General features: G+C 38.0%; 1 pseudogene; it reads left to right on the top strand.

Moving 5' to 3' along the window:
* The first annotated feature begins 7841 nt into the window (after positions 1-7841).
* LOC121488575 lies at positions 7842-7940 on the top strand (annotated as a pseudogene).
* The last annotated feature ends 12007 nt before the right edge of the window (positions 7941-19947 follow it).

The raw sequence follows: 19947 nt of genomic DNA, 5'->3' as shown, positions 1-19947 counted from the left end.
ATTTAGAGCCTAATATTTACTGTAAAGTGAGGTATATCTTCATAAACAGAATTATAGGCTACTCCAACCCAAATTGAAGAACAAGGGAAAATGCTTCCCAGAAAAGTCAAAAAAGCATGGTGGAAAAGCAAGAATTAAGAAATATAGATGTGAATTCCAGCTTCTCTACCTATTAGCTATATGCCATCAGGCAAGTTACTTAATTTTCCTGAGTCCTAGTTTCCTCTTCTGAAAAATTAGAATAATAATATCTAGTTCATAGGGTTGCTAGAAGAAGCTCTTGGCAGAGTAAAGCTCTTGGCACAGAGTAAGCATTCAATTAAGGGTAGTTTAAAAATGAAAAATGAGTCTCAGTGTTGAAATACTGAAGAATGCTCAGATACAGAAGGCTAGGTACTCTATTTGCACGGATATTTAAAGGATAAAGGAAAAAATAGTGTATATAAGACATGATCTATATAAGAGTTTTAAAACTATTTTTAAAATCTACCTGTAAATGAATATATTGTTTGATGGTGAAACTATCACTAAATAAATTTAAATAGAATGTGTCTAAGATATCCAAATGGCCAACAGGTACATGAAGAAATATTCAACATCACTCATCATCAGGAAATGCAAATCAAAATAACAATGAGATATCACCTCACACCTGTTAAAATGGCAATCATCAAGAAGACAACAACAAATGTTGGCAAGGATGTGGAGAGAAGAGAACCCTTGTAACACTGTTGGTGGGAATGTAAATTGATTCAGCCACTATGAAAAACAATATGGAGTTTCTTCAAAAAATTAAAAATAGATCTACCATATGATCCAGCAATTCTACTTCTGGGTATATACACAAAGAAAATGCAAACAGGATATCAAAGAGATATATGCACTTCCATGTTTATTGCAGCATTATTCACACTCACCAAGATATGGAAACAACCTAAGTGCCCATCAATGAACGTGTGAATAAAGAAAATGAGAAAGAAGGACATCCTTACATCTACAACAACACAAATGGACCTTGAGCACATTATGCTAAGTGAAATAAGTCAATCAGAGAGACAAGTACGTGAATGGTATCACCTAGATGTAGACTCTAAAAGAGCCAAATTCCTAAAAACAGAGAGTAAAAAGGTGATTACCGGGGAATGGGGGTGGGGGGTTGAACAGATGTAGTTTAAGGATATAAACTTTCAATAAGTAGTAAATAAGTGCTAGAGCTCTAATACACAGCATCATGAATATAGACAATAACTTTGTATTATAATCATAAAACTTGCTGAGAGACTAGAACTTAATTATTCCAACCACTAGAAAGAAATGCAATTATGTAATATGATAGAGGTACTAATTATCACCGCAAAAGCAGTCATATTATAATATATAAATGTATCAAATTAACATGTGTACACTTCAAAATTACATGATTCCACATGTCAAATATACTTCATTTTAAAAGTCTGATTTTGGGACGCCTGGGTGGCTCAGCGGCTGAGCATCTGCCTTTGGCCCAGGGAGTGATCCTGGGTTCCTGGAATCGAGTCCCACATGGGGATCCCTGCATGGAGCCTGCTTCTTCCTCTGCCTGTGTCTCTGCCTCTCTCTCTGTGTCTCTCATGAATAAAAAAATAAATTTTTTAAAGGCTGATTTAAAAAAAAATAAATAAAAAGTCTGATTTCTGAGAGAAAAAAAAGAGTATCTTTAAGTGTCTGCAGAGAAAAGAGAAAAGAGAGATGAAGTCTAGCTTTGCAGGACTTTAGTAACCCAAGCTACAGCCCCAAAACTCATCCTCATGCCTTCTTTGTATCTTTAGATGCTCCTTGCTGACCCCTAAACCCCCCACTTTTTTAAAGATTGTATTCATTTATTCATGAGAGACACAGAGAGAGGGGCAGAGACATAGGCAGAGGAGGAAGCAGGCTCTCTGTGAGGAGCCTGATGCAGGACTCAATCTCAGGACCCCGGGATCACGCCCTGAGCCCAAGGCAGATGCTCAACCACTGAGCAACCCAGGTGCCCCACCTTTAAGCCCTTTTTGCTTAAGAAAGAAAAGACCTTTTGTTAGCGGGATCCTAGTTACTCAAATATCATCCCACTTAAACTGATACCATTTAATTTTTGCCAAGAAAAAGAAAAAGAGAGAGACTACCAAGATAATCTACACCCTTAGCATTATAATGGACGTCTTACAGGTAGCTGTAAGGAACTGGAACATCTTCTCAGGTCGAAACCAGCTCAATCTCAGAATCCAAAGGTGAATCTGAAGAGGTTCTGGTCAGAACTTAACAGAACCTTTCTATAGACCCAATTTGGTTTACTGAGTTCACATGAACACATCTAAGGCCATGACTGCTTATGTAGCTAACTGACAATTATGTGCTCAGCAATAGCTCACAAATCACCCTGAGCATGAACACTTAGAGCAAATAAAGCTAGCACACCCCAGTGACCCAGCCCTGTGAAAACACTTCAGTCTGGGACCTAAGCAACAGGTGTTCACCATGCTGACATCTATCCCCTGTGTGGTTTACTTCTTTATAAAGTCTGAATTTGGTGTTGAAGTGGTGACTTGTGCTTAGTAATTTGCCCAGTTTAAGAGAAGGTAACCATGGCTGGGATGATTAGGAATCTGATGGAATCTATTAAGAATGTCTAAAGAAGGGAAAACAAAAACTCCTTAGTGGTTAGAGATCAAAGATGGTCAGTGAATAATTGTTTCTGGGTAGCAGGTGATGTTTGTTTTATTCACTAAGCCAATTTAGTGGTAATAAGATGTTATGTATTATGTTTTATATTGGAGGATTATTCCCATCTTCAAAGGAAAATTGTGGGGCCATGTGCCTGTGACACTCACTTAACTTCATTTCGAATACCTACCATTGTGTTTAGACCTTTGCTAGTCTCCAGACAGGTTATGACGCAGAGGCAGGGGAGAAAGCAGACATTGTTTCTACCCACCCTTCAAGACTTCCTCCGTAAATTAAGCCACTTAACACTCAGGTCCTGAACCCTACTCTTTTAAGATCAACCCTATGAAGTGTAATAAAAACAGTTTACAGTTAGATCCAAATTCTTCTTCCTTCTTTATATGTCATAGATGTCACAGTTAGAAACTTTAAGTTCATGATCCAATTATTTAAGTTTTATTTTTGTTGGTTTGGTTGGTTTTTTTGTATTGGGGCACCTTGATAGCTCAGTCCATTAAGCATCTGCCTTTGGCTCAGGTCATGATCTCAGGATACTGGGATCTAGTCCCAAGTCGGGCTCCCTGCTCAGCGGGGAGTCTGCTCCTCCCTCTCCCTTTGCCCCTCCACCCCCACTTGGGTGTTCTCACTGTCTCTCAAATAAATGAGATCTTTTTAAAAAGACTTTTTTATTTTGGGGGCGCTTGGGTGGTTCAGTCAGTTAAGCATCTAACTCTTGGTTTTGGCTCAGATCACAATCTAGGGGTTGAGAGATTGAGCCCCAGCTTGGGCTCTGCGCTCAGTGCAGAGTCTGCTTGGTTCTTTCTTTCCCTCCCCCTCTGCCCGTCCTCTTGCTCTCTCTCTCAAGTAAAGAAATAAAATCTTTTAAAAATATATATATATTTTAATTTTTTAAAGATTATTTTATTTTTTTTAATTTTTATTTATTTATGATAGTCACAGAGAAAGAGAGAGAGAGAGAGGGGCAGAGACACAGGCAGAGGGAGAAGCAGGCTCCATGCACCAGGAGCCTGATGTGGGATTCGATCCCGGGTCTCCAGGATCGTGCTCTGGGCCAAAGGCAGGCGCCAAACCGCTGCACCACCCAGGGATCCCTACTTTTTAATTTTTAAGTCATCTCTACACCCAGCATGAGGCTCAATCTCCCAATGCTGAGATCAAGAGCTACGGGGTCTACTGATGGAGCCAGGTGCCCCTGCTATGGTTTTTTTCTACCACCTAAAGCTCTAAGTCTTCGACCAGCACACACCACCGTCAACACAAAGAGGTAAAACGACAGTGGTAGCAATAGAGACTCCCCTCCATCCTGGGATCTCTGCACCTCATGGAATGAAGCCATAAACCTTTCAGCACAGATGAGAAATCCTTTAATTCTAAATCATCTTCCTTGTTTTCAATAGTAGCAATTTGGCTGCAATTAAGTAATAGAACAAAAACCCAGCATCTAAACCATGGTGGCCTGCTCCTTCCATGTTCCTTCAATTGCAAGAAATTAACTTTGAAAACTACCTAAGGAACTTCTGATGTGATCTAAACTTGTCCGTGTGTGTGTGTGTGTGTGGTCTTTTAGGTGCACGCAAAAATACTTAGTTTGACTCTTTGAATTTTCAAATTCTCTTTCTCTGTTTCTAGCTCAAGATTTCTATTTATCCATGAAGGCAAATAGGAGATGGTTTAGAATAATATGTTGTAGGCTATGCCCAAAGGCCAGGTATTCATGGATTTTGTCTCCAGTGTATGGTGTTTTAGATTCAAGTATTTTCAAAGGCAATATGATACAGGCTCCCTCTGCAAAGACTGCATTTGATTACGTGCTGGTAATGCTATCAGCTAACTTTATCTCAGAAATGTGGGTGCACACAAATAGGGTCTATATAGCTGCAACCATATACCTTGCAGTATGGCCGTCTGGTTTCCTCCTGTCATTGAATGGCAGAAGGGAGACACTCTGTTGGAGCAACAAATCAACCCAGTGCTCCCTCGAGAGCCATCTGGGTATATTATTTACAGCCCATCTTGGAGATACAGACCCTTGGTAAATGTGCATGAATCTGATGACCACCTGTTACAAATTATCTATCCTGAAACTATTTGAAAAATCTGAGCAAAAGGCTTTTGAAACTGTGAGTGAACTAGTATTTGGAGAAGCTTCCTCCCTGTGTTTTATCAGCAGCCTTTGTTTGGTATACCTGCCTTTTGGGAGTCAGTGCTGTCTCTTTATCCAATTTTCCCATTGACATAACCATGTAGTTATCTTGGATTGTCTAATTTGTGCTATGAACTATAGACCTTTGCTGTGCTTTGGAAACAGTTCGAAAACTCCTGCCAACTGATTTTCTACAAACAATTCTAATCACAAATTTTAAAGAACATTGATTTAAAGAAGTGTAATTTTTGAAAGATTTTATTTATTTATTTATTTATTTATTTATTTATTTATTTATTTATTTACGAGAGACACACAGAGAGGGGCAGAGACACACAGGCAGAAGAAGAAACAGGCTCCCTGTAGGGAGCCCAATATGGAACTTGGTCCCAGGACCCTGAGATCATGACCTGAGCCAAAGGCAGACGCTCAATCGCTGAGCCACCCAGGCATTCCTATAATCTAAAAACAAAACAAAACAAAACAAAACGTTTTCTTTCCCTAAACTTTCTAACTTAAGTTTGGCAACTCTTAGAGATAAGAGGGGCCAGAATATAAATTATGTCCTTATAGAAAAATAATAGCACTACTTCCTTAACCCCTTTCTTATAAAAAGATCAAGGCACTTTAGTAATCAGTTAGACTCTTCCCAACGTGACTATGAAGTAAATATTACCTAATCCAATGCTAAAATGCCAATTTTTATCAATTTTACTTGCTATATTAAGATCCTAGAAGCGACAACCATACAAAAGGAAAATAAGGTTCAGCATTCAGCCTATTATGTTGGGCTTGTGTAGGCTTAATAAACATTAATTAAGGCACACAATACCCAGAGGAGGTATTTCTTCACCCACTCAAGCAATACCATCATCTCAGAAATGGAAACTCAGTACAGTGATAAACAATTTAGGCCAGGAAATAATTACCTGCTCAAAAGATAACAGTGCTTTGCTTCTAAATAACACTTTCCAACCAAGAGTATCCAGCCACATTACAAACTCTAATTAAACAGTCTCAGAGGCTTAATAAGTATTTCCCCTTAACCTCAACAGATTGAAGGAGAGAAAGCAAATTAGCCAGAATTACACAGAGGGTCACTAGCAGCAAAGATTTAGTCCCTTGGATTCCAGTATTAGGTGGAAAGTGAAGAAAGCAAAGGTTTATGGAGGACTCACTATGTGCTGGGCCCTCTGTGTATTTCATCTCATCAATTCTCTCCATGGCCCCTGAGATAAATACTCTATCATCCCTGCTATGGGCTAAGGAAATGAGCTCAGAAATGCAGCTAGGACAGCTCAGACTGATTCTAAAGCCAACTTGTTTCTGCTCCTATTAGACCACATGTCACAAAGTGGACAAAGTGGAAAAAGAAATAGTGGTCAGACTCTCCAGAGCTTTTTTTTTTTTTTTAAACAGGATTGGTAACTAATTTTCTTTCTTTCTTTCTTTCTTTTTTTTTTTTGGTAACTAATTTTCTATTCCTGCTGTAGCTAATTATCCCAAACCTAGTGGCTTAAAGCAACACAAATTCATTATCTTTCAGTTCTGGAGGTCAGAAGTACAAAAATGAGTCTCAGTGGGCTGAAATCAAAGTGTCAGCAGCCTGCATTCCTTCTGAAGGCTCTAGTGGAGAATCCATTCCCTTGCTTTTTCCAGCTTCTAAAGGTGATCTGCATTCCTTGAGTGGTGGCCACTTTCTTCATCTTCAAAGCCAACATCATAGCATCTTCAAATCTCATTTTGACTCTGACCCTCATACCTCCCCTTTAACTTCACAGGACCCCTGTGATTACAAAAATGGGTCCACCTAGATAATCCAAGATGCTCTCGTCCCCTCAAAGTCCCTAACTGAACTACATCTGCAAAACCTCTTTTGACCTGTAAAGTGACATATTCAAAGGTTCCACGGATTAAGATGTAGGCATCTTTGGGGGCCATTATTTTGCTTATCACAGTACTATATTTTATATTTTGGAGAGTTCTTAGAAAACCAGGATCTATGCCTCATCATTTCTTCCCCAACTAGTATCTCTTGTACCTGTTACCCACAAAGCCGCTCCTAAAATAGAGCTTTGTCATCTCATGGAGCAAACTTTTTGAGATACAGTAAATACTTTAGAAGGACATATCTCAAAAGTAGAAAGTTAAAAAAAAAAAACAAAAACAGTAAATGATTGGCACACCTGGGTGGTTCAGTTGGTTAGGTGACTGACTCTTGGTTTCAGAGTCCTGGTCTCAGGGTTGTGAGATCAAGCCCTGTGTGCTCATGCTCAGTGCAGCATCTGCTTGTCTTTCTCCCTCTCTTCCTTCTGCCCTTCCCCCTCCCCTCTTACTCATGAGTGTGCACTCTCTCTTTCTAAGATAAGTAAACAAATAAAATGTATTTTAAAAAATAAAAAATTGGGGCACCTGGGTGGCTCAGTGGTTGAGCGTCTGCCTTTGGCTCAGGGCATGATCCCAGGGTCCTGGGATCAAGTTCAGCATTGGGCTTCCTGCATGGAGTCTGCTTCTCCTTCTGCCTCTCTCTCTCTGTGTCTCTCATGAATAAATAAATAAAATCTTTAAAAATAAAATAAAAAATAAAAAATTGGGCAACCCTCTTGGGTCCCCTCCCTCTATGGGAGCTTTGTACAATTGCTCAATAAACTTTGCTTTGCTGCCCACCTAAATAAATAAATTAATTAATTAACAATTTAAAAAATAAAAAACCATAAATGATAGCTATTTATGCATGCAACCACCTGGATGCATCTCAAAATAATTATGCCATTTGAAATAAGCCAAAAGAGAGTACATGTTCATATAAAATTCAAAAAATGCAAAGTAGTATACAGTGACAGAAAGCAAATCACTGGTTGTCTGGGGTTGGGATGCAGGCCCGGAGAAGGATTACCAAGGGACATAAGAACATTTTTAGTATTGATGAATATATATAGTTTTTTAATTTACTTTTTCAGTTTTATTTAAATTCTAGTTGGTTATGCACAGTGTAATTGCTTCTTGGTCTTTTGGCTAAGATCAAGTGTAGTATCTGTTCTTATCAGGTTAATACATAGTGCAATATTGGTTTCAGGAGTAGAAGTCAGTGATTCAGGGGAACCTGGGTGGCTCAGGAGTTGAACATCTGCCTTTGGCTCAAGTGGTGATCCCGGGGTCCTGAGATCAAGTCTTGCATCAAGCTCACCAGAGGGAGCCGCCTCTCCCTCTACCTATGTGTCTGCCTTTCTCTGTGTCTCTCATGAATAAATAAATAAAATTTTTTTTAAAAAGTCAGTGATTCATCACTTACATGCAACACCCAGTGCTCATCACAAGTGCCCTCCTTAATCCCCATCACCCAGCTACCGCATCCCCGATCCACCTCCTTTGGATTGATGGATATATTGATTGTGGTGTTGGTTTCACAGATGTATAAATATGTCATACAAATGTCAACTTGAAAAATTGTGTACTTTATGTGCTATTTATTATATGTCAATTGCAGCTCAATAAAGCTGTTAAAAATACATGAAAAGAAACTTCAAAACCTCCAAGGCGCACAAGGACTTCATAATGAGGTGAAAGAGCTAAAGAAAAACTTGTGTCACCCTGCAAAATAACCTGATCTATATAGCTCTTCAGAAAATTCTTACACACCTCATCCAGATGTTATCATTTCAGGATGATTGAAGATTTGCAAGTATAATACATTTGGGAGTTTATTTTGCATATTATCTAAGCTTATCTTAGCTTGGCATATGAAGCCCTTTGTGAACTGTGTGGGCCTCTTGCCTCTCCAACCTGTCTTCCTACTACACCTGGACTTGAAATTCATGCTTCAACAATGCCAAACTATTTATAGTTGTCCAAGCTCACCTGGTGTTTTATGTCTCCATAAAATGTACTGCCCTCCTCTCAGCTTCCTTGGCCGGGGGAAGCCATCACTTCCTCCTCCGCCACCTCCAGTTCCTGGATAACCATTCTCGGCTACACTTTCCCCACCATATTATAACTAATCGTTTCACTTCCGTTTCTGTCACTGGCCTACCTGTACTCCCGACCTTGGCATATAGCAGAGACTCAGCAGTTATTTCATGGAATTAGAAATGCTCCCAGTATGTCATAGAACAAACTCCATCATTAGGGTGTATGTAGGGAAGGACATCCACGAAAAGAGGAGTTTGGCTATTGGTAGATGAAGGGAAAAAGCATGGTCATGACCTTGGTGGCAATGACACAACTGCAGCCCCAAGGAAAGCAATGGTTCTCAGCAGGAGACAGGACCATTGCAGAGGGGTTCAGAAACTGTAGGGTGTTTCTGGTTACCACAATGCTGCCTGACTCGGAAAGTGCTCCTGGTATTTAGTACCTGGAGACCAAGAGGGAAGCTAGGTACAGAGCAGCCCCGTACAAAGAATGATCACCTCCAGCGTGCCAATAAGGCTTTAATTTTTAAAAATACTACTGTAAAGATAAAAAGTATTTTCTCTGTAAAGACTAAAAATACTTTTCTTCAGTGCTTCAGGTGAGTGGAGGTGCATTCAGGGAAGGGCCAAAGTCCTCTCCCCCAGCTGCAAACACTCGCTTTCCTTGTCCCTATCTTTCTCACTAGCCAAGTGTCACTCTTCCCTCTTACTGTCTCCCCTTCATCTCATATTCCTCAGATACCTGGTCTCCTTCCCACTGTGGTACCTTCACTTCATGCTGTTCACTCTGCCCAGAGTGACCGCTCCACCTTCCTCCCTCTGCCTGGTTATTTCTTACATATCCCTCAGTATGTCATTTCCTAGAACCTTCCCTCATCTCCTTTATTAGGCCTGCTTCCCCTAAGAAGCTTTCAGAGCATTCTGCGTATCTCTCTAATAGCCTTTATTACAATTCTAAAATGTTGGTGGAATGAAGAAGAGAGAGAAGACGGAAGGAGGAGGAAGGCAAGCAGAAAGGAAGACCTATTTGGCTGTTTGAGGAGGGTGGAAAGAGCACACATTTCTATAAACCAGACTCTTAGCTCTCTATTCCTTATTAATTGAGAACTTGAGTAAGTTATCTAAGTGACTTACACCTCAGTTTCCTCATCCACAAAATGAGGATAAAGGGTGCTTGTAGGAATTTGATGACAGAAGTACATAGAGTATCTTGCTCAGCATCTGACACATGGAGGGTGTTCAATAAATATCAAATCTTCTTTCCCCCTCTCCCTCCTTTTTCCCTAAGTGAAGGGCATGTACATGTAGAAGTTTAGTTGAGGAAGCTGGACTGAAAAAACCCTTATGCCTAGCTTGATGGAAAGAACTTCTGTAAGCCTTTTAAATGGGTTTTGGAAACTCTGAGAACTCAAAAATGTCTTTAAAAAAGCCTGTGGTTCAGGGCTGGGTTGTGAGTAGAAGCAACGAGGGGCATTCATAGACACTGATCTGAAATGTTGCTCACTATTTTTGAAAGACCTACTCTTCATAATCCTTTTAGCATGCTAGCAAGTAAATGCAGGATGACCATACCTGGTTTCTTGGAAGGAATTTGAGCCAACTGGGAAGTGAGGCACCTCTAAAAAGTTACTTAGTCCTTTATGTCTCTGAGATCAGGATCCTACTGAGGTCCTACTAATGAAAAAAAAAATGGTTGGGGAGGACCAACTGTGACACTTACTGAGGTGGAGTCTAGCCACTAAAGTAGAAAGAGTTCTAAATGACCACAATTTAGATTTGTGCAATTTGCTGTCAAGGGAACCTCTGGGCACATCTGCAATCCCATAATTAAGACTGATAAAAGTGTCATAAAATAATGGGTATAATCTTCAGAGAAGAACACTGAGCATGCATATTATCCTAAAGGCAAATAGACTCTTAGAAGTTCAACACACAGGAGACTGCCAGGGTAGTCATCATAGTCCTGCCTCATTTCTAAGCAATCCATCCTACTAAGTGATATTTGGAATAACAGGATAGTAAGTAAGTTTCATTGTGCAACTTGTTTTGTACATGACACCACGTGAATTAAAAGCACTTGATTGCCTTGCTAACAGGCAGCCTCCAGATCTACTGTTAAGCCATGATATTGAACACTTCAACTTTAGAGAACCCCAAAAGTTAACCCTGTAAAAGAACACAGGGTGTTTCCTGGTTAAAGCCCTGAACTACCACTTGCTTTTCTTTCTCAGACAGACTTCTTAAACCTATTTTCTTTGTTCCACAAGTCCTAAAGTGTTGCCTTGCTCATTTGCCCTTTCCAATTCCTGTCCTGGATTTAAAGTAGAAAGTTCTGCATCCTGGGATGCCCTCAGTCTGAGAATGATTAGTCACCCTAGTGTAGGGCAGATTCCCTCAACTCTACCAAACTCCTAAACTGTTATCCCCTGACCCCTAAGTATTTACCCCTGTTTCATATCTATGTCTTTTTTTATTTTTTTTTCTATGTTTTTTTTTTTTTTTTTTTTTATAGAAAGCCACCAGAAGGAAGTAACAGAGAGCACACTTGTGGGGGAATGTTCAAATCCATAGTATTTTTTCTTAGTTTTAACCTTTTTTATTGCTTGATGCTTTTAGCTTATTGTATAAAATGAGAAAAGTACAGAAATGTCCAGACTCAGATGGCTTTTGCATAATTCTTTTGTGTTTATTAAACATGTTTTACATCGTTGTGATCATAATAAATTAAGCAATTTTGCAACATGCTTTTTTTCACTAAACATAAAGAACATTTCCCCATGTTATTGTACTTTGAAATAAATGTTTATTTTTAATAGTTCTGTCCACTACATGGCTACACTGTAATTAATCATTTTCCTAACAACAGATATTTAGATTGATTCCAGTTTTCAAAATTTTTATCTTTACCTATATTTTAAATTATTTCCTTGGGATAAATTCTTAGGTGAGCAAGTATTAGGACAAGTATAAAAATTGTAATGTTCCTAATAATGATTTCAAGGAGTCTGTACAAGCCTATATTCTCACCAGCAACATGGCAATGATAGTTTGATATGCTCTGTAACACTGAACAATGGCATTTAAAAAAAATCTTTGTCAACCAATAAAGTATTTCAATGTTGTCTCAGTTTGCAGTACTTTGATGACTAGAAAGTCTGCACATTTTTCATATGTTTATTAGCTCTTTAATTTTTTCATTTGTGAATTCTCTCAGTCCTTTGCTCATTTAACTATTATCCACAATATGACTATTTTTTGTTATTACAAAAATAATACATGTTCATTATGAAAGGTGTTAGAAAATGTAAGAACTCAATTCAACATATTGTATTTGTGTCAACCAGGATACATCTAAGCCTCTTTTTATTGAAGTATAGTTGACAATGTTACATTCGTTTCAAGTGTACAACATAGTGATTCCAACAACTCTATATATTATGCTATTCTCACTACAAGAATAACAACCAAATGTTACATTATGACCCTATTATAATACCATTAACTATATTCTCTATGCAGTACCTTTCATCCCTGTGACTTATTCATTCCATGAAAGGAAGCCTGTACCTCCCACTATCCTTAAACACATTTTGCTCAATAACACCTACCCTTCTCTCTGACAACCACCAATTACATACAATGGAGAAAAGACAGTCTATTCAATAAATGATTCTGGGAAAACTGAGCAGCTACATGCAAAAGAATAAAATTGGATCACCTTTTTAGACTATACATACAAATAAACTCAAAATGGATCAAAGACCTAAATGTGAGATCCAAAACTATAAAACTCCCAAAAGAAAATATAGACAATAATGTCTTTGACATAAATCTTAGCAATATTTTTCTAGATATGTCATCACCTTAGGCAAGGGAAACAAAAATAAGCTATTGAGACTACACCAAAATGAAAAGCTTTTTGCACAAAGGAGAGAACCATCAACAAAACAAAAAGTCAACCTACTGAATGGGAGAATATATTTGCAAATAATATATCCAATAAGGGATTAATATCTAAAATACATAAAGAACTTATACAACTCAACATCAGAAAAACAAATAATCTAATTAAAAATGAGCAGAGAAACGGAATAGAAATTTTCTCCAGGAAGACATACAGATGGCAAATAGACACATGAAAAAATGCTCAACATCACTAATCATCAGGGAAATGCAAATCAAAACCACAATGAGATATCACCTCACATGAGTCAGAATGGCTAGTATCAAAAAGATGAGATAACAAGTGTTAGTGAGGATACAGAGAAAAAGGAACGCTTGTGCACTGTTGGTGGGAATGCAAAGTGGTGCAGTCACTGTGGAAAACAGTATGGTGATTTCTCAAAAAAATTAAAAATAGAAATATCATATGCTCCAGTATTTCCAATACTGGTTATTTACCCAAAGAAAATGAAAACCCTAATTTGAAAAGATATATGTACCCCTATGTTTATTGCAGCATTATTTACAATAGCCAAGATATGGAAACAACTCAAGTGTCCATCATTCCAATTTTTGGTATATGTGCTGCCGAAGCAAGCATGAGATATATTCTTCTAAACCCACTATTTGGGGGCACCTGGCTGGCTCAGTCAGTGAGGCATGTAACTCTTGATCTCAGAATCATGAGTTAGAGGCCAGCATTGGGTATAGAGATTACATAAAAATGAAAGCTTAAAAAAAAAAGGAGAAACAATATACTTTAAAAAATAAAAACACTTTTTTGAGAGTTTCTATCATGAATGGATGTTGAATTTTGTCAAAGGCTTTTTCTGCACCTGAGATTATTGTGTGATCTTTCATTTTGTTAATGTGTTTTTTATACTGATTGATTTGCAGATGTTGAACCATCCTTGCATCTCTAAAACAAATCTTATTTGAGCTTGGTATATGACCCTTTTAACATGTTATTGAATGTGGGTTGCTAATATTTTGTTGAGAATTTTTGCATCTATATTAATTAGGAATATTGGCCTGTAGTTTTTTGTTTTATGTTTTTTGTTTTTTGTTTTTTTTTTGTTTTTTTGTAGTGTCTTTGTCTGGTTTTAGTATCAGGGTAACACTGGTCTCATAGAATGGTATTTGGAAGCTTTCCTTCCTCTTATATTATTTGGAATAGTTTGAAACGAATAGATCTTAAGTCTTTTTTAATTGGTTGATACTGTTCACCTGTGAATTCATCTGATCTTGGAGCTGTGCTTGTTGGGAGTTTTTGATTACCAATTTAATTTCATTACTAGTAATCAGTCTATTAAGATTTTCTACCTCTTCCTGATTCAGTTTTAGAAGGTTGTATGCTTCTAGGAGTGTATCCATTTCTCCTAGGTTGTTTAATTTATTGGCATATAATGTTCCATTGTAGTTGCTTATAATCTTTTGTACTTCTATTGTGCTGGTTGTTATGTCTCTTTTTTCATTTCTGATTTTATTTATTCATGTCCTCTCTTTTTTTCTTGATGAATCTTGCTAAATGCTTATTAATTTTGTTTCTTTTCAAAGAGCTAGATCTTGGTTTTATTGGGTTTTTTTGTCTCTCATTTAATTCTGATATTAAAAAAAATATATTTACTTTTATTTATTTGAGGAGGGAAGGGTAGAGGGAGAGAATCTCAAGCAGACTCCCTGCTGAGTGTAAAGCCCAACATAGGGCTCAATCTCACTATCCTGAGATCATGATCTGAGTCAAAATCAAGAGTCAGATGCCTCACCAACAGAGCCACCCAGGGGTCCCTAATTCTGCTCTGATCTTTATTACTTCCTTTCCTTTAGTGACTTTGGAGTTTGGTCTTCTTTTTCCATTTTTTTTTATGTATAAGGTTAGATTGTTTAAGATCTTCTTGTCTCTTGAAGTAGGCTTGTATCACTATAAATTTCCCTCTTGATCTGCTTTCACTGCATCCACAGGTTTTGGACTGTTATGTTTTCATTTTCATTTGTCTTCCTGTATTTTTAAATTTTCTTTTATTTCTTCATTGACTCATGGATTGTTTAGCATGTTGTTTAGCCTTCATGTGTTTGTGCTGTTTCCAGTTTTTCTCTTATGATTGATTTCTAGTTTCATACTATTGTGGACAGAAAAGATACTTGATATGATTTAAAGCTCCTTAAATGTATTAAGACTTGTTTTGTCACCTAACATGTGATTTGTCATGGAGAATCTTCCATGTGCATTTGAAAAGATTGTGTATGCTGTTGTTTTTGAAGGGAATATTCTGTATATATATTTTAAGTCCATCTGATCTATTAGTCATTCAAAGACACAGTTTCCTTATTGATTTCCTGCTGGGATAATCTATTCATTGATGTAAGTGGGGTGTTAAAGTTCTCTACTTATTAGTGTATTACTGTCAATTTTTCCCTTACATATATTTGCTTTATGTGTTTAGATGTTCCAATGTTGGGTGCATAAATATTTACAGTTGTTATATCCTCTTATTGGAATTGATCATTATGTAATACCCTTATTGTCTCTTGCTGCAGTCTTTGTTTCTTTTTTTCTTTTCTTTTTTTTTTTAAGAGAAAGAAGGTGGGGGAGGGGGAGAGAGAGAATCTTTATTTTTTGAGAATCTTTTTTTTTTTTTTTAAGATTTATTTATTGGTACGACTGGGTGGCTCAGCAGTTTAGCACCTGCCTTCAGCCCAGGGTGTGATCCTGGGGTCCCGGGATCAAGTCCCATGTCAGGCTCCCTGCATGGAGCCTGCTTCTCCCTCTGCCTGTGTCTCTGCCTCTCTCTCTCACTGTGTTTCTCATGAATAACTAAATAAAATATTAAAAAAAGATTTATTTATTTGAGAGAGAGTGGGGAGGTGGGGTGTAAGGCAGAGGGGGAGAGAGAATCTCAAGCAGATTCACCTCTGAGTAGGGCACCTAATGCAGGGCTCAATCTCATAATACTGAAATCATGACCTGAGCTAAAATCAAGAGTTAAGTGTTTAACTCACTGAGACATCCAGGTGCCTCTTCAATCTTTGTTTTATTTATTTTAGATTTTATTTATTTATTCATGAGAGATACAGAGAGAGAGGCAGAGACATAGACAGAAGGAGAAGCAGGCTCCTCACAGGGAACCCGATGTGGAACTTGATCCCCAGACCCAAGATCATGCCCTGAGCTGAAGGCAGATGCTCAAGCGCTGAGCCACCCAGGCATCCCTCAATCTTTGTTTGTTTGATTGATTTTAAAGATTTTATTTATTTATTCATGAGAGACAGACAGAGAGGCAGAGACACAGGCAGAGGGAGAAGCAGGCTCCACACAGGAAGCCCAATGTGGGACCTGATCCCAGAACTCCGGGTTCACACCCTGAGCCCACGGCAGACGCTCAACCACTGAGCCACCCAGGCGTCCCTCAATCTTTGTTTTAAAGTTCATTTTATGTGTTAATTGAAATTAAAAATTTTAAATGTCAAAAAAGTAAAAAGAAAAAAATAAAGTTCATTTTGTATAAGTATTACTACCCTGGCTCTTTATTTTTTTCCTGTTTTCATTCACATGGAATATCTTTATCCATTCCTTCACTTTCAGTCTATAGGTGTCTTTTGGTCTCTGAACTACATCTCGCATGCAGCATATGGGTGGGTAGGTAGGTCTTATTTTTTCACCCCTGCTGTCACCCTATGTCTTTTGACTGGAGAATTTAGGCCATTATTTAGACCACTTATATGTAAAGGAATTATTGATAGGTATGTACTTATTGCCATTTTGTTAATTGTTCTTGGTTTTTTTGTTTTTGTTTTAGTTTCCTGTTCCCTTTTCCCCTTGCTCTCTTTCCCTGTGATTGATAAGTTTCTTTAGTGTTATACTTGGCTTTCTTCCTCTTTATTTTTAGGGTATCTATTATAGGCTTTGGGTTTGTGGCTACCAGGAGGTTTATATATAACATCTTAAGTATATAGCAGTCTCTATTAAGTTGATGGCCACTTAAAGTCAAACATATTCTAAAAGAATTTCATTTTTACCCCCCACCACATTTTATGTATATGTTGTCATATTTCAGATCTTTTTATTTTGTGAGTCCCCTTAACTAATATTGTAGATATATTTTTTAATTGTTTTATGTTGTGGTATGGTTCCCCTTGGCTTCATCTTGTTTGGAACTCTCTGTGCTTCCTGAACCTTGGTATCTGTACTCTTCCTCAGCTTAGGGAATTTTTAAGCTATTATTTCTTCAGATAAGTTTTCTGCCCTGTTCTTTCCCTCTTCTCCTTCTGGCATCTATATAATGCAAATGCTTACTCACTTTATGTTATCCAAGAGATCCTCTAACCTCTTCTCCTTGTTTTTTGTTCTTTTTCATTTTTTTTTGGTGTTTAGTTTATGTACTTCCCATTACCCTGTCTTCCAGATCACTGATCTGTTCTTCTCCATCCTCCAATCTACAATTGATTTCCTCTAATGTATATTTCATTTCAGCTATTGTATTATTCAATTCTGATTGGTTCTTTTTAAATTTTTTATTTATTTATGATAGTCACACACAGAGAGAGAGAGAGAGGCAGAGACATAGGCAGAGGGAGAAGCAGGCTCCATGCACCAGGAGCCCGACGTGGGATTCGATTCCGGGTCTCCAGGATTGCGCCCTGGGCCAAAGGCAGGCGTTAAACTGCTGCGCCACCCAGGGATGCCTGATTGGTTCTTTTTAAAAAATCTTTGTTGAAGTTCTCACTGAATTTATCCCTTTCTCCAGTCCAGTGAGCATCTTTATGGCCTTTACTTTGAACCCTTGTGTTGATTGGTTATCTCTGTTTCATTTAACTCTTTTTTCAATGTTTTGTCTTGTCTTTTATTGGGAGCATATTCTTCTGTCTCTTCATTTTGCTTGATGTCCTGTTTGTTTCTATAAATTAGGCAAAACAGCTACTTCTCCTAAACTTGAAGGAATGGTTTTGTGTATGGTCATTCCCTGTGTAGACTGTGTATTAAGCCATAATTTTTAATGGCTGTGTAATATTCCATTGTATGGGTGAACAAGTACTGTTTTCACTAATCTCTGGGCATATAAATTGTGTCTAATGTTTCCATATTATAAATGGTTGGGTGCTGAATGTGATGAACACCTGGTACATTTATTTTGCACACTTGTCTGATCATTTATGTAGGTAAAGTCCTTAAAAATGGAATTATTACCTCTGGAATTGGTCCAGAGGTGCTAAAGTTTTTGATATATATTACAGAACCTTCCTTCAAAATGATTATACCAATTTCCAGCCCCAACAGCAATATGTGAGAGGACTAATTTCATCTTATTGAGTATTATCATTCTTTTTCATCTACAATTTGATAGGCAAAAAAAGTATCCCATTGTTTTGAGTTTATTTAAACCCTAGTGATGCTGAAGTTCATATGTGGGCTCATTGTGGGCTCTTAAAATTCCATTCTAAAGTGTTAGTCCTTGGCCGTTCCTTTCTATTGGGTTGTTGCCATTTTTTCTGTTAGGTTGTTTCATAGTAAGAGCTCTTAAAATATAAGTATTTAATATTAACCCTTTGTCTATCACATGTCTTCATTTGTCATCTTCCTTTTGACTTTTTAAGAAGCAACATACGGAGAGGTTAAAAGCCTAGCCCCTGAGACAGACTGGCTCTGCCATTTGCCAGCTGTAGTGTATGCTGCTTAGGTGCCCTGTCTGGATACCCTTTACTCACCAGTACCTTCATCTCCCAGACCTGTGAGGTTGGCTGTTAAGGATTACAGCTGTCCTTCTCTCTGTAGAGTTTGCACTACAAGGAGCTGGGGAAGTTATACCCCACCCCATCCCAATATGGAGATACAAAAAGCTGCCACTCTTCTGTAAAGTGGGGGGCTAATTTTATGGTTCATGCTCTAGACTCTAGAGACTTCCCTGTATGAGTCAGACCAAGGCTAAGATTTTCTAAGATCCATTCTTTTTTTTTTTTTTTTTTCTAAGATCCATTCTTACTTGACCCTTTTCTGTTCACTATCCTGTTTTACTCTTTTTCTTACAGGTTCATCCTGAAAGCTCTTCTTCAATAAATCATGCATATTTAATCCTTGTTTCAGGACCTGCTTCTAGGGAATCAACTCAAGATTCTGTAAAATGAATATGCTATTAATACTTGTGTCACAGGGTTGTAAAGATACTTATTATGCATAAGGCATTGTCTTAAACACTTTATATGTTTTTTTTAAATTTTTATTTATTTATTTATTTATTTTTAAATTTTTTTTATTTATTTATGATAGTCACAGAGAGAGAGAGAGAGAAAGGCAGAGACACAGGCAGAGGGAGAAGCAGGCTCCATGCACCGGGAGCCCGACGTGGGATTCGATCCCGGGTCTCCAGGATCGCGCCCTGGGCCAAAGGCAGGCGCCAAACTGCTGCGCCACCCAGGGATCCCTAAACACTTTATATGTATTAATCCATTTAGTTCCTATTACCAATGAGGGTCCAGGTATAATCTTCAAATATCTAAGTGCTTAGAACAGTGCTGGTATATATTTAGCATCAATAATTCTTAGTTATTATTATTTATTAAATCATTCTACATTCTTTTTTTTTTTAAAGATTTATTTATTTGAGAGAAAGAGAGAGAGGGAGAGAGAGAGGAAAGGGGCAGAGTTAGAGGGAGAAGGAGAGAAGTAGGCTCCCCGCTGAGCATAGAGCCTGACATGGGGCTCTATCTCAAAGCCCTGAGATCATGACCTGAGCCAAAACCAAGAGTTGGATGCTTAACTAACTGAGCCATTCAGGCACCCCTGTTAAGTCATTCTATATTTCAAATAGAAGATTAAGTCTGTTAATAGGCTGTTTCTCCTGGATTTTGAGGTCTCCTTCCCATGCCCCTTTTCTTAGGTGTTCCTTTGGAAAGCTCTTTCCCCTCATTTTTTCCCTCTTTTATTCCAAAAGTCCACATTCTTGCTGAGGAACTTCTACCAAGTCCACATTCTTGCTGAGGAACTTCTACATCTAATATTCTTAGTTTCTGTTAAGGGAGCACTGTTATTCTCTGATAGACTTTGTTGAAAAAGGAAGAAACAAGTGTTTTCTCCTGGATTATTCAAATTTGCCTGGACTCAATGGAGTTCTTTATAACTTAGAGGAAAGTCCAACCACTGTAGCTTTATCTTAAAAAACAAAACAAGGGGCACCTGGGTGGCTCAAATCAGTAGAGTGTTTGTCTTCAGCTCAGATCATGTCCCAGGGTTCTGCTCAGTTGAGAGCCTGCTTCTCT

This window comes from Vulpes lagopus, chromosome 3, assembly GCF_018345385.1.
Source record: "Vulpes lagopus strain Blue_001 chromosome 3, ASM1834538v1, whole genome shotgun sequence".
Taxonomy (NCBI): Eukaryota; Metazoa; Chordata; class Mammalia; order Carnivora; family Canidae; genus Vulpes; species Vulpes lagopus.
This window is presented reverse-complemented; position numbering and strand designations above follow the sequence as displayed.